The 14,857-nt window shown below is 33.6% G+C and overlaps 1 protein-coding gene across 5 annotated transcripts in view; it reads right to left on the minus strand.

Moving 5' to 3' along the window:
• LOC116337651 (poly(rC)-binding protein 3) overlaps window positions 1-14,550 on the minus strand; it is a 171,153-nt gene extending 156,603 nt beyond the window's left edge. For all 5 annotated transcript variants that reach the window (XM_031762399.1, XM_031762398.1, XM_031762396.1 and 2 more), the window contains exons 1-2: window positions 14,166-14,550; window positions 11,819-12,651 (exon numbers count right to left, since the gene is read on the minus strand). The gene's annotated coding sequence lies outside the window, so the exon portion shown is untranslated. The remainder of the gene's footprint in view (window positions 1-11,818; window positions 12,652-14,165) is intronic.
• Between the last annotated feature and the right edge of the window lie 307 nt (window positions 14,551-14,857).

The following is a 14,857-nucleotide window of genomic DNA, read 5'->3' on the forward strand; positions in this document are numbered from 1 at the left end:
AAATTCAATTCACCATTAATGTGAATGTAGAACAAACGAATTTCTTTTAACTTCAGACTCATTCATCATTTAATCGTTGACTTAATAGACCTATCGCAAACAAAATACGCTTAAAACCAACCCACGGAATCGGACTATACATTGCAACGAAACGAAATAGAAACGAAAACAAAAAAAAAATCTCAAGCTTTTAACAATTCAGTGTCTAATTTATCATTTGAACGTTGAGCAAAGTAAAGTTTCACATCGTGTAGCACACACTTCCAAACAGAAGCAAGACCAACGAACAAACAAAAAAATATATATCATCAACAACAACAACCGAAAACAACAACGCAGAGGATTGAAACGAAATGGAGGAACTTTTCGAGTTTCTTTTTCTGTCTGACTGCATCAAAATAGACGCAAAGACATGAAGTGAAATAGCGACATACAACAGTGAACGGCAACTGTGTGTTCATCATCGTCATTCTCGCGAATGCCTCACAGCCATATATCCTATATCAGAGCGAAGATAAAATGTTCGAAAGAAAACTTATGCGGGACGGTGTGGAAATCCTGCCATGACTCGTTCGCTTATTCAACAACAGTTTTGTTTTGGATGCGCACTGTCGACACCACTAGTTCTGCAATTCGGATTGTTATTGCTTTCATAGCTGTGTGTTGTATTTTTCAACTTTTTAATTTACCATAAATTAAAACTAAACATTCGTGATTTTTGGCATTGCACACAAACATTTCTTGAACTGTCTTTTTATCTTGGGTTTCGTTTTTTGCGTCGGAGAAAAAAGAAAACGAAAATCCAAAGTGCGCTTTCTTTTTACGCTTTTTTTTCCACTGAGATAATTTTGTGCATTTTTTTTCTCTCTCTCCATAAAATGTACTGTAGTTACATTTGGAAAAAAGAGTATATCAGCAGTTGTCACTCAAGTGGATGGGACGCTTAGTGGACATGCTTGCAGTATGTTATCGGCAGCAATATTATATCAATAATATGTTTGATTCGACATTTTGATGGGATACATGATTCGGAAACTAGCATTTCCAATGTGTTTTCTTCATTCTCTGGCTTTTACGTCGCTTCATTTTAGGCGCCTAACAACCAAATGTATGGTGCAACAATATCATCATGCTTGTGATAAATATTACACAATATTACAATGTTTAATGTCATATTTTTGCGATTTAGACACGTTCCTAGTTTGAAAGTAAAAATGTATCGTTTTGCAATGGTTTTTTATGTAATCATTTTCCCTTGATCGTCTTATGCTTTTGTATTTTACTCTCCATTCTGCTGTCGCATTTAATGGTATGTTTGTGTGCGTTTGAGTGTGCCAAGCATTTCAAAGGAAATGAAAATGTTATCGTCCTTATTTCGTTTTGTTGGTTTCTTCGCCAAACTTTTTTTTTTCTTTCTTTCCATATTTTCTCCCCATTTTTCTACCAATTCTGGTTTATATATTTCATTTGATTCTGCTGCGTTTTTTTTTTTTGCTATTTCGTTTTCATTTTTCCCCTCCGTTCTTCTGATATGCTCATTCTTACTTGTCATTCGTTGTTCGCATCGGCTCTTTCAATTTTTCTTTGATCTCGTTTAGTTTTTGTGCCGTTGTCAAAGTAAAAGTGGATGGTTCACTCCATGAGCCAAGCATGAAATGTTAACCATTAAAAGTACTGTTTCTGTTTTTGCTTGCATGAATATTCGACCAGAAAGTACTTTTCAGGTTTGTATCTTTGAGACGAAAATTTGATTTTTTTTTTTGGTTGCACAAAGCCAAAACGGACTAATATACATATTCACTTCGCTCTCTTTCTATCTCCCTTCCTCTGACTCACACACGCACAACGAGAACAATTGCAAATTCCATTGACAAAAAGAAGAGAAAAAGTTGAAATAGAACTGAATGAGAATTTTTGTTTCACTAAAAATTTGACTACTTGTGAGTTCTATTTGGAAGAGAAAATCGAAATACTGTACAACTGAAAATGTAAACGGTTGATAGAAACCATCCAAAAAATATTTTTGAAAAAAAAAAATTGTATTCATACAATGAATTTCATAAGGTGGTCTCTTTTCATAGGATATACATCGTATCGTTGGGCATCTTTGCTCGTGTGCGTCGACTTTGTATTTATGTATTTTGGTATGATTTGTGTGACTGTTTACATTTTGATCAAATAGAATTCACGATGCGAATCTAGAAAACTGTGCAGTGTCGTTGCGCTTTTACATTTTCGATAAATAAAATATTTGCGACAGATGGATTCTATAGATTTAGAGTATTTAATCTAAATTTGTTAGTAATTTGTAACAATATGATTGCTCAATAGCGAGAAATTCAACGACATTTCATTTATACACAAATGTAAGAGCTCAATATCATCGTCATTTTATTGAATTAGAAGGCGCCCATGCGTTTCAGAAATAAGAAAACGGTTTCGATTTTCATGCATCCGGGTAATGGTTTCTTCTCTCTCTCTCTCTCTCTCTCTCTCTCTCTCTCTCTCTCTATCTCTCTCTATCTCTCGTTTCGGTCGCTTTCGTCATCTTATTATATCAACTTTATGCAAACAAGAACATTTCATATGAATAGAAATCCTTTCTTCCATTCGTAGCACAGATAAACTTGTATGAAAATTTACAAAGTTTCTCTCTTCAATTTGTTCAATACTATTTTGTACTAACAAAAGGAATGAAATGATTGTATTTCGTTTTCAATTTTTTTTTTTTGGTGATGTTCGACATAATTTTTCGTCGTGTGAAATGGTCTTTTATCTGATAAATTGAAATATTGACACATTCATTTTGGGCGAGCTTAATATTAATGCGAAAACGAATTTTCTGAACATTGTACAAAACACACAAGCATGTACACACACATCAAATCAAATTGACTCAAAGGGAGCGTTAAAATGAAAAGTATCAATTGAAAGGCAGGCGCACGCTTTCACAAAAAGAAAGAGAGAAAAAAAACTGGCATAGATTGATTTAATAGAATCAAAGAATGTGCTGTCAACTTTGATTGGCGACTCTTGTCGTTTATTTATGAAAGATGAAAACAAATAGAATATGTGTGACACTGACAACGGCAACAATAACACCAATGACGACGACGATGATGATGATTCGCCACATAAAACGAACGTAACACCAAACGTTTCAAAATTGCGTGAATCGTAACGTGTTTCACAGTATTTGCTATGCATTTTTCATAAGGACTCCACGTCACAAAATCGACAATGATGTGTTTTTTTTATTATTTTAGGAAATGGAATGGAAACGGAAGAATTCTGCAATATAATGTTGATAGCATTGTGACAAGCATCGCATTTTACCACATTTGTTTGACCATATTAACGCTGAACAGTCTCTGAATGCCATAATACATACATACGAACTCTTCGTGTTGTTAATTCTTAAAATTTGATAAAATTTTATTATAATTTAGTATTGGCTAATAATGCATTTGGAATTTGTATTGAAATTTTGAGGGCATTGTTGCATTTTCGAAAACTCAAATTTTCTATGCAAAGCACCGGATATATTTCCATTTTTGATATGGTTTCACTGTGTGACTGGGAATTCACATGGGAATGACAGCATACGACAATACTGCAAAATTTATTATATTGTTGAATGGATACGGCCAAAGGGACGCCCGTAAACACGATATATATATGTGTGTGTGTGTTTCGGTGCTTCAATATTTAATAGTTGACTTTTGGCCGATTCCATTCATGACATTCAAGGTTACTAATTTTTCTCTCTCTCTCTCTTCCTCTCCACAATTTATTTCATTTTTTTTTGTTTTCTTCTTCGATTTTTTTTGGCAATTTTCACACAGGGGATTGTTTTATTTTTCCCTGTTTTTTTCCATTTTATTTGCTCACAAAATTCGTCGTAATGCGTGTGCATATAATACTTTGAATCCACCACACCAACGCATCATATCACACTGTCCCTCGTTCACCTACTTCTCATTCTCTTACCTTTTCAACGTACACAACAAACTTAATCTACTTTTTTATTACATTCAATACATCAATGTAACGATACAATTTATTTAAAAAAAAGAGCACGAGATACGAACGAAAGAGAAAACGTCCGACGAAAAAAAAAGTAAATAAATAAATGATGGCCGAAATAAAAACCGATTTAGCGTTGAGGTAATATCACGTTGTATTTCACACGGCGGCTGCACCGCAACTGTTTCCCTTGGCTGTTTCACAAATAAGTACATTTGTTATTCATGTATTTTATGAACTGAAGAGAGAAGAAAATTATTTAATTGAACATTTCGGCTGAATTTTAAGCAGAAATCTATCCAATAATTGGCCAGTGCATGAGATGTACTTGAGCCTCACTTACAAAAGTATCAAACTTTGAAAATTGTTTAAGCACCAAGCACACATCTAACCACCAACACGTGCACTAGATTATCTCTATTTGAGTGTGAGAAAATCCGTGAAAAATACCACAACAAATGTGATCGTATGAATGTTGGAAATTTTGTGGCCGCTCGCACACCGCTCGCACAATACCTTAATCTCACCATATTTAATTATTCTATTCGGCTGGACCAGCGATCCATTGTGGTCGCAGCATCAGCCGAAAAAATAATAATAAGAAGAAGAAGAAGTCCATTACAATGGCCTAAATACTTAATGTTTTCGGAACATCATTTATGCATGTATATAATTTTGCTAAGCGATTTTTCTTTTGGCTTGCTCCTTCCGCTCTATATGCTTAGTTTGTGGCTTTGTTTGCCGATCGCCGACCAGACGGTGATGTGTTTCGGTTTGAGGTTTTTGTTTGAGGTTCCTCTTTGATACTTATGTTAGGTATTTTATGACTCATAATTTTGTTGTTGAACGCACATAATGTTCAAAGCTATTAATTTATCGTTATTCTTTCGTCATAATTTTTTCTGGCATGTGTGTGTGTGTGTGTGTTGCTTGCTTTTGATACCTTTTCTGTCATGTTCATATTGAATGTAGTCGAATGAAAATGTAATTTGAATCGTAATCCTCTTTACAGATGCTTTCCGTGGGAATTTGTATGTGTGCGGCCTAGCATAATGTGCGTGTAACGGTTTTTTGCACACAAAAAACCCTCCATATGCGTACAAAAGATAAAGAATGAGACAGATGAAGATGAAAAAAACCGCCGAGAACAAAATAGTATATGCTTTTATTAAACATCGTTCATCTAAAACTTTGAAAAGAGTTTCTTTAGTCCATAAAATGCATTTGAATGTGTGGTTTCTTCATTGTGATTGGCATGCCAAAAACAGACTTTTTAAAAAGCACATTTAACGATTTTCTCTTTTCTTACTCCGGTTTTTGGTTAGGTTGCACAATGGACAAGTTAATTTAGTAAATTGAATAAATGACAAGAAAACTCCGCATTTAAACCTAAACGTATATTACAACAAGGATATTTTTCGTATGTTAACGATTTCTTCCAACGAAATCCGATTTGATTCTATGCTGTTTAAGTGAAACAATAATGGCACGCAACCATATTACCATCGAAAACCAACATTTTGTTGGCTCATGTTGCTCCAGTTAGTTGCCATCATCATCTTTTCCGAAAAATATTTAGAGAAAAAAAAAGAATATATAAAACCTTCGGTCTCAAAATCAAAAGAACTTAAACCCAATTTCGGTAAGAAGATCGGTAAAATGTCATGTTCTATCAAGCGAAAACATACTGTAACAATTGCCTAAGTTTCTTTGAATTTAACCGAGCCTAGAAATCGCATAGACACACATAAATGAAGTCTATAAATGAGTCTCTAGCATTCGAACCCAATTAAGTAAATCTTTTAATGTCGTTTGTGGCACACGATAAATAGAAGAAAGGAGAAGCACACACACACACTTACACAATAAACTACGAGACACAGAGAGCTCATGTATGTGTATGAGTTTATGACTTTGTGCCTGTTTGTCTCGGTTTCGTTGCATTTTCTATTATTTATATTCGATAAATCTTTGTAATCGTGATACAAATAAGATAAATGATCGAAATTCGAGATAATTATAATAACAGCCGGTTCATCATTCAGCACGTAATTATAAATAAGCATTTGGCAGTTGTGCGACAAATTCTTGAAATGTACACTAAAAATATAAATCACATGCACAAGTACATGGTGCCTGGTTCGAATATGATGCGTGAATTCGGTGATTTTGCATTTGTTTAGCCATTTATATTGTACAGTTATGCTATGCGGTACAGCGAGGTTATGCGGTATATAATCCGATATCGATAGAATTTCAGATTACATTGAAGTGCCATATACTACTTGGTGGCTAGATCTTTTTTTTATTATGGTCATTATAATAATTATTATTGGCTGGCTCATGCTATTCATCTTGGTTGATTTTTAATTGTGACCGTTTTCTTTGACTTTGTACGTGCTCGTTTTCAATTGTTAGATGCTATTTCATTTTAGCGACATTCATTTCGATCGGTTTAAGTGTTTAATTGTTGCTCGTTTCTCATTTCTTTCTGTTGTTCTTTTTTTTTCTCTCATCTTTAACGCAATCAAAAGATGTAAGTGTGTGTATGTGTGAGTGAAGTCATTGGCTAGGTTCTTACAGAAAGTGGCGTTTATTTGGCTTCACAACTGCTATTTGACTGATCGCTTGACTTTTTTTTTACTTTTTTTCACTATAAATATTTTGCAACGAGATGCCTTTAGTCGTCTTACTTAACAACCATTACGCATTTGCAGTCAATTGGATTTACTTCATCTTTTGCTTTCTCTCTCTCTCCATCTCTCTCACGCACACATAGACCACTCTTACAATCTAAGTCCCGTAAATTCATTCGAAATTTGCATCTCGATAGACGAACATGCTATTTGAAGTGATTATTTTTAGCGTTTAACAACACACCAAACAAAAATCGTTGTCGTTAATATTACAAACAACAATTTGATATTCACAATCAAAATAAACAACAGTTTGATTGAAATAAAATTCGACTTAGGAGACTTCCATAATCAGACGGACAAATAAAAATATTGCGTTTGCTTTTTTTATCATTTTAATAAACTGTTAGAAGATTTTATCTAGCGTTGAAATGATGTGAGCTCAACAGGAAATTTAAAACCGATGATAAAGTCTGTTGGTATTTTATTGTATTATGCAAACGAACGAAAGAAGAAGAAGAAGACTAATTTAACGAAGCAGCTTCAAATAAAAGAAATTCAAAAGAAGTCGAACAAGAATCAAGGAGCATTACACTTAGTCGAGATTGGTGAGTTCAATTGATACATACATAAATAAAGAACGAACGACAACCATACGCAAAATTATGGAAAAAAAAGAGAAATACTGAACAAAAAAATGAATCCATCATGATTTCATGATGTCGTTCGGCTTCAAGTATACTTCACGCATACACCTCAGCGCTTTCGAATCAGCGATGATGACGGTGACGCAAACAACATATATTTAAATACTCATGGAACGAAATACTAGAGAATTATGTGCAGAAGTTTAATTAATTTTCATTACAACGTTTTGTGTTTTCATTTAATTTTATTTGTTATCTTTTGCGTTGTTGTTTTATTTTTGATGTTGTCGCTATTTTTTGTCGCAACCTGCTACGCTCATGTATCATCATGAATTCCTTCTTTTAATTCTTTTTTCTAATACGCTTGCTTAACACGTACAAAATTGTGTGCGAACGCATCAATTCGAAACATTCCCAAATAGATCAAATCAAAACGGCAAAATATAAAGGCTTGCTTGCACAGACGATATGAGTTCATTAAATTTTGCAAAGTATTCCAGTCAACAACAACAAACAATGTTGCGCCGTGAAATGTTGCCGTTTATTGCATAGCGGTCTGTCATCGTTTTAGAATAATGTCAGAGATGTTCAACTTGCATATGTTACAACAACTATTCTGAACTTATTTTATTGGTGAAGTGCATCGTTCAAAAGCTGCTAATTCCATCAAGTTTTGACCGTTCGGTTTACAATTTGATGGTTTTTTCTTAAGACTTGATAAGCATTCGAAACGATTCATGGCCACTTACCAAATGGACACTTGAACTTTCTCGCTACAGGTCATCAACAATTGCAGTGGATATGGTGCGTTATGGTGCTTATGGTTCTGTAAAAATGTATACAACTCAAATGTTGTTTTCGTTGTTGCTGTTGTTGATGCTAATTCTAAAATATAAATCGTAAAATGTTCGATAATAGAATAGAATTGAAAGAATTTTGATTCTTTTCATGGTTTTTTGAAAGTATTTGCGCAAAAAAAGAAATTGATGTCGACAAACGGACACAATAGCCCGAAACGAATATGGTATACTGTCGCTTCAAATGGCATGAAATGTGAATTACATACAGTACGTGAGCTCGCATCACTAAAAATACGCCGATAATTTATAAAATTTTATTCGCAATACTCTTGTCGTGTCGTACATATATAGCGTGACATACTCATTTCAAAATCGGTTTTCATTTACACCGTCCGTGTCTGTGTGTGGGGCTGATGTTTTCTCTTTTTTCTGTCTCGCTAGGACTATTTTTCGACTGTTTTGTTGGCTGAATATTTTTTGTCCCATCTTTTTTTCTGTCTTATTTCTTTCTCGATTTGTCGAGAGGTCTTCAACGACATTTTCAATTTGAAACGTTGAAAATCAACAAAAATGCTATTTAAAATGTCTAAAACTTATTTATGGCTCATGTACGATCTATCTGTCGTTTTTAAGCCTGTGCCCATGCATTGTATGCATCGACTAAATTTAACCAATTTCTTTCTTCTCTCGAAACCATTCACTGTCTCACTCTTTTGGTACAACACAATTTTGCATTCAGCTTCGTTACATGTGCCGGTGTATGCCTTTTTTCTCTTCGTAAAGTCAACTTGTCCTTTTTTCTTTCTTTATCCCTCTCTCTCTCTCTTCCTCTCCATCTCTCACTCTCCTTTCCTCGATGCATTTGCGTACCAAAATTAGCTTCAGACATACGAGAAATTTAAATCAACAATTTGTGGTGTGCACGCGAATTGTGTGCAATGTTAATATTGTTTGTAGTTAGCATTATATTCGTTGAATTGGTCGCTCTTCTCATTCATTGAACTCTTGCAAAATTCAACGATATATGCGTCATCTGAAAATCACATGCACAGACTTGGTTTTTGTTTTCTTCTTGCAGCTTATTCGATTTCTTAATATTGTAACTGTAGAGGTGATGCAATGATTCCAATTTTAAATCAACTATATTTTATGCTTCCGTGTGCGCTTTTACCCAAAAGACAGAAAACACACTTAAAATATTATTGTTATTTTGCGAATAATTGTGATGGCAAAAAGTCTTATTTGTAATAATATTCGATGAAACATGAAGCTGTTTTTAGTTTTAAGCATTTCAAACACAGCTTCACATTAACTCACATATGTATTGTTTGCACTCTGCCTTTGCGTTGGCCCAACATGAATTTTCAACAACATATCATCGCAAATACGGAAATGCCATTAATGATTTCGTATTTTAAGCTATTTACTGCAAATGAATATCATTTACCTTGTCTTTTGCTTGCATTTTGCTATCATTTGTGCATTGTGACTATGGCTAATATTGTGTTCAAGAGATAGTGAGTTTGTTCGATTGCATTAAGTTGTCAATTATAGGATCAATAGAGGCAACAACTCCTTGTTATAGCTATGAGCACACCTCATGTATCTCACAAGTATATCAAAACCATTGAAGTGGAATTTTCCATTTACTCACAATAATCTTGACAAGATGAAATCATCAATATGAAGTTGAAGTTGATGAATTGACTAACTCTCGGACGTTGAAATATTGACGCTATACGACATTCATCGATCAATTTTAAATGAATATCGAATAAAAATATAAATGTTGAAATTTCACACAATATATTCCAATTGCAGATATTGTTTCTCAGAGCAATATATTCGAGGAGTGCTCTGCGGAGCAGATATCTAAAATCATAAATACTTTTAATATTTTACTCCTCCGAGCGCTCTTTCTCACATATATTGCACAGTATCTGGTTAATAAACCATAATTTCATCTTTCCTTTATACTAAAATTGTTCAATTAAACGTAACGATGGTGAATAATACCGAAGTGGAGTTAAGCGTCTATGTACGTCGATTTAAAGTGAGCAAACGTTAATGTGGATCTAAATAGAATTCCAAATTACCAACTAATATATGTGTATATGTTCGCTAAATAAGAAGGAATCAAAGCGCCCAAAATTTATGCTAGTTGTAATAAGATTAGATCGAACATGATAAAACCAACATATGACGACGTTAATGATATCGCTTTCGCATGATATTTAAATCTAATACATTAGTAGACTTTAATCCCTTCAATGTTTCAATTCACTTGTCGCTTTGTGGCTCTAATTTACGTTTTTCTTATCGCCAAATCCTCTCTACTACCACTTGTTATGATTTTAGAGAGATTTTAACAGGTTTAAAGGAACCAACCAACAGTTTTCTTTCGCAAATATTTGCGATAGTTAATTTAATTGCAATTAGTTTAGAAATAATGTGTGCGATACACCGACGGCTTTTCAACACAAGTATTCATAACATTTACGTAAATGTGTTAGGAAGGCTCTGGTTACAAGGCGATTTTCCTCGATGATTTAATTTGCCAGTTGAATGGAATTTCAGTCAAGTATTTATGAATGCATGTATGATTCGCTTAAAAAAAGACAGTCGCGCACTTTATATGCCAGAGTTGAGTGTGATTTTGACTTTAGGCGATGGAATAATGATTTTCGATTACTTGGCACTGCACTACGCAGCACAGATTGATTTCAAAAAATTTTAAATCTTATTAGTGAAGCCTTACTGATGTTATGTCCATTATTCTATTGTTGTTCGAGTTAGTTTACGTAAAACCGAAAGACCGATCGTCTTCAATTTGAAAGCCGCACACGTTGATTCTAGCAATTATATTACAAGAGAGAACGCCGATATTTTCTAAGGTTTCACATGGTGCAGTGCACTGTTTTTTTGTCATACATTTGTTTGTTTCCTATTCGATTCCATTCAAATTATAATTCACATTTCAAATAACGGGAAATGGTGTTTTCTCATTTTCGCCGTGTACTTTTTTATGTATTTTCTATTTCTACACGTTTTTTTTCGTCTTTTTTTAGTCATGTTTTCTAATAAATCCAATTAAGAGAGACGACATAGAAAAAAAAACGAGAAATAAGTTGTCTACTGTCTGCTCCATGCTGAACAGAACTTTTATGGATTTTAATTGTGGCATTAAAATAGGGCTCCTCACGGCCAGTTTTCTTTTTCATTTTATTGACATTTCTTTTTTGACCAACACCCATAATTTTCGAATCTTTATGTAATGCAAATTGATCACAGATATATCGTTTGAATTTATTTAAAAATAAATAGACGAAAATAACAGAGACGAAAAAATTATAGAATTGACGCCGTTTATTTGATTCGTTTATATGATAACGAATCTGTCTAAGCAATCAACAAAAAAAAAACTTTTTTTTACCTCAACTTTGAAGAAATTTTCGTATTTGTTTTTCGTTTTCGGTTTGATTCTTTTTTCTCACAATAATAAGTCGATGACTTACTTTCGACTCTTTTTAAAAATTAATAAAGTTTTAATAATATTCGCCTTTGATTTCTCGTCCCCCACCTCTTTCTCTTCCTCTCTTTGTCTCCTTTTATATTTACTCTGGTTGCATATACTTATCGTATGCATCATTGCATGAAATTCGTTTGACAAGGGCCAAATTATTTAAAAATACAATCAAATGTTACTTACTTTTTTTTTGTTTGACTACGTTTACGTCTCCAGTATCTCTGGTTCGCTATTTAATTGTCGGATACGGTATAAGCGGCAGCTGCAGCGGTGACGACAGAGGTAATGACGATGGTGGTGATGATGATGGTAATGTTTGATGGTAGTGGTTGTGATGATGAGTCAGTTTTTTTCCCTTTGAGTTCAATGGAAAGATTTCGCTTTAAAAAGATTAAATTGTAGAAGCGAAACTTCGTTCTAGCAGTAGAAAATCCGTTGACAATGAATTTCAATTAATTCACACTTTTTTGCTATCAGTTTTTATCGCACTTAAACACTCCACATTAAACGTTCATAAAAAGAAAGGATCACACCGCTTTTTATATCTCCTTCTCAGTTGGTTCAATTCAATCCGGACTCGATGTCTTTCTTCTTTCTCTCTCTCTCTCTCTTCTTGTACTCGCTTTCTATTATTCGTTTTGTGTGTTTCGTTTGTCTGTTCTTCAACTATCGCCTTTGAGTCACGATACGCTCTCAATTCGAATTGTCTTATTTTTATTATTATATATGTGAACAGATATGCATAAAGTACTATAAAACAGTTTTTGATCAGTTCTTTGTTTTCCTTTCTTAATGATGCGCCGTTTTTCTTTCGCTTTGTCTCTGTGTGTATATTTGTGTCAGAGTTCTTTCATTTATTTTTCACAGCTTTACTGTACCGTTTTGCTCTTTTTCAGCTATCCTTCTGTACTTTTCTTTTTCGATATTTCTCTATTCTTCTTATACTTTCAATACTCGTGGTTCGAACGTATTTTTTTTCTCTCTCCTCTGGTTGACTTATTGGAAAAATTCCCGCGCTGTATTTGGTATAAAAACAATTTGCACAAACTTTAGAATTTTTAAGCAGATAAGAAAAGAGAATATATTTAAATTGTTATGCGAGTATTCTGGTGACACTCATTGTTTGACTTTTTCATGCGTACGCGCGCGCCCCCCGCTCCCGACAAAACCGCGTTTACTGAAGAGCCATCGATCGTATAAATTATTTTTTCCGCTCTTTTTGTCAAATCTGCTTGTTTTTTTTTTCTTTTACGAAGTTCAACCGTATCTACGTTTTTGATGTTTCCTTTTTTTATTTCCGTTGCCTTCATTTTATTTACTCTTCAGTTTATTAAAAGTCGAGTGTTATGTGAGAAAATCAAATAAAATAGACGAATAAAATAAAAGACAGAAAAAAAGAGGGCACATAGAATACACGGGACAGGTAAATGATTCGATGTATTATTTTAGCGAACGCGCGCCATTCGCTTTATATATATATTCATTTTTCCCGTGCTCTTATTTTTTCAAATACCGATTTAGCCGTGTATTTTCATCCTTCTGTTTTTCTTGATCATTTTTTCTACTTTGTTATAATTTTCGTGTTTGTTGTTTTGTTTATTTCACGTGCTGATTTGATAAATTTTTTACTATGTTTGCGAATGATTTATTTTACTATCTGTAAATTCTGATTTTATTTTGTTACATTTATCCCTTTTTACATCAATAAAGTGTTGACTTTATTTATTGCATTGCTATTTAGTTTTTATTATGGTTTTTTATGTTGGCCATTTTGACGAGTTTTATTATTGAGTTTTGTCTTTCGTTTCTCTCTCTCTCTCTATTTCTATCTGTCGACTTTTGTCGATGAGCGTTGGCTGGCGGGTTGCTTCATGGATTTTAAAGTGATTTGCTATTTTTACGGTTTTTACCGTGAGTCGTGTACTCTTTCTCTCGTGTAAGTAATTGTGTATGTGCTTTTTTAGTATTTATAGCTCGTAAATGAAACGATGTTCAACTGTATATAACTGTAGTTATTGCGAATAATTGGTGATTCGTACACATGTACTTATGTTGAGTGCAATACATCCAATAAATTTCCGAAATTAATGAATATTTTCCTTTATAATTATTATAAATTTTTCCCGAAATGATTTATGATGATTATTTCCATTATATGATTCAATATTTTGTTTTCGTGGGGCTACATTTTTTTTTATTTTTATATTATTAATATTACAATTGAAAAAAAAAATCGCTTAAAAAACGATGGCAAAAAAATAGTCGCAAAATGAAAAATGTCGATCGAATGAGTAGTAAATTAAAACGATCGTAACCGTTTGTATTATTGGAAAATATGAGTTGTTGTTATGATTTTACGATGCCCGACAATGATAACGATTGTTAAATATTGATTATTATTATGTTGTAATCTCGTTAATATATTGACGAATAAACAAATGAAGTGTTAAAAAAAATATATATATTTTTATATCTATAAATTGGCAACAAAAAATGTTGCCGGACAACAATTGATTCTATCAGAACATACGCAATTGAGACTGTGTTTTCCAATCGTTTGATAAAAAAAACAAATCCAATACTCTCAGGTCTTGGCCAATTCGATTTTCTTGTTACTTTGTCAGTTGCAACGGTTGTTGTTGCTGTTGTAGTTGTTGTTGTTGTTGTGGTGGTAGTAGATGTTGTTGATGATTTATCGAATGTTGTTTTGATGGATTAACTGGGCTTTATTTTAGACCACAGTAAACAATATGATGTTGATGAATTTTGTTCGTTTTTGTTTTGCTTGAATTTTTATTTGAGGACACGCGGACAATTTTTTTTAAGGATTTTTATTAATAATGTGTGTATGTGGATAAATGTGGCGGAACAAGAGAATAAATGCTTGAGAAGCGTTAGCACGCCCGTACACTATCAGATTGCACAGAAGACTAAACTCTTTTTTGACAATACAGTAACGACAACGGCAGCGGCAATGCTTAAAACATAACCAGCACGGTACACACTCATATTATATCGTTTGTTTTCGTTTGCTGCTCTGGTTCGAAGAGTGGATGATTGTGATGTGGTGGTGAAAGTTGCCGCCACCGCCGTCGCCGTTGTTATTGCTGCTGTTGCTGCTGTTTTCATCAAAATGCTTTTTCCATCAGCTCTACAGAACGAGTGTATACACTCGGAAAAGTGGACGTGGCATGACCAACGCTGTACATACATCGTTTTTCT

The sequence above is a fragment of the Contarinia nasturtii genome, unplaced genomic scaffold (genome assembly GCF_009176525.2).
Source record: "Contarinia nasturtii isolate CC-2019 unplaced genomic scaffold, AAFC_CNas_1.1 Cnas_scaffold_285, whole genome shotgun sequence".
In the NCBI taxonomy this organism is placed as follows: domain Eukaryota; kingdom Metazoa; phylum Arthropoda; class Insecta; order Diptera; family Cecidomyiidae; genus Contarinia; species Contarinia nasturtii.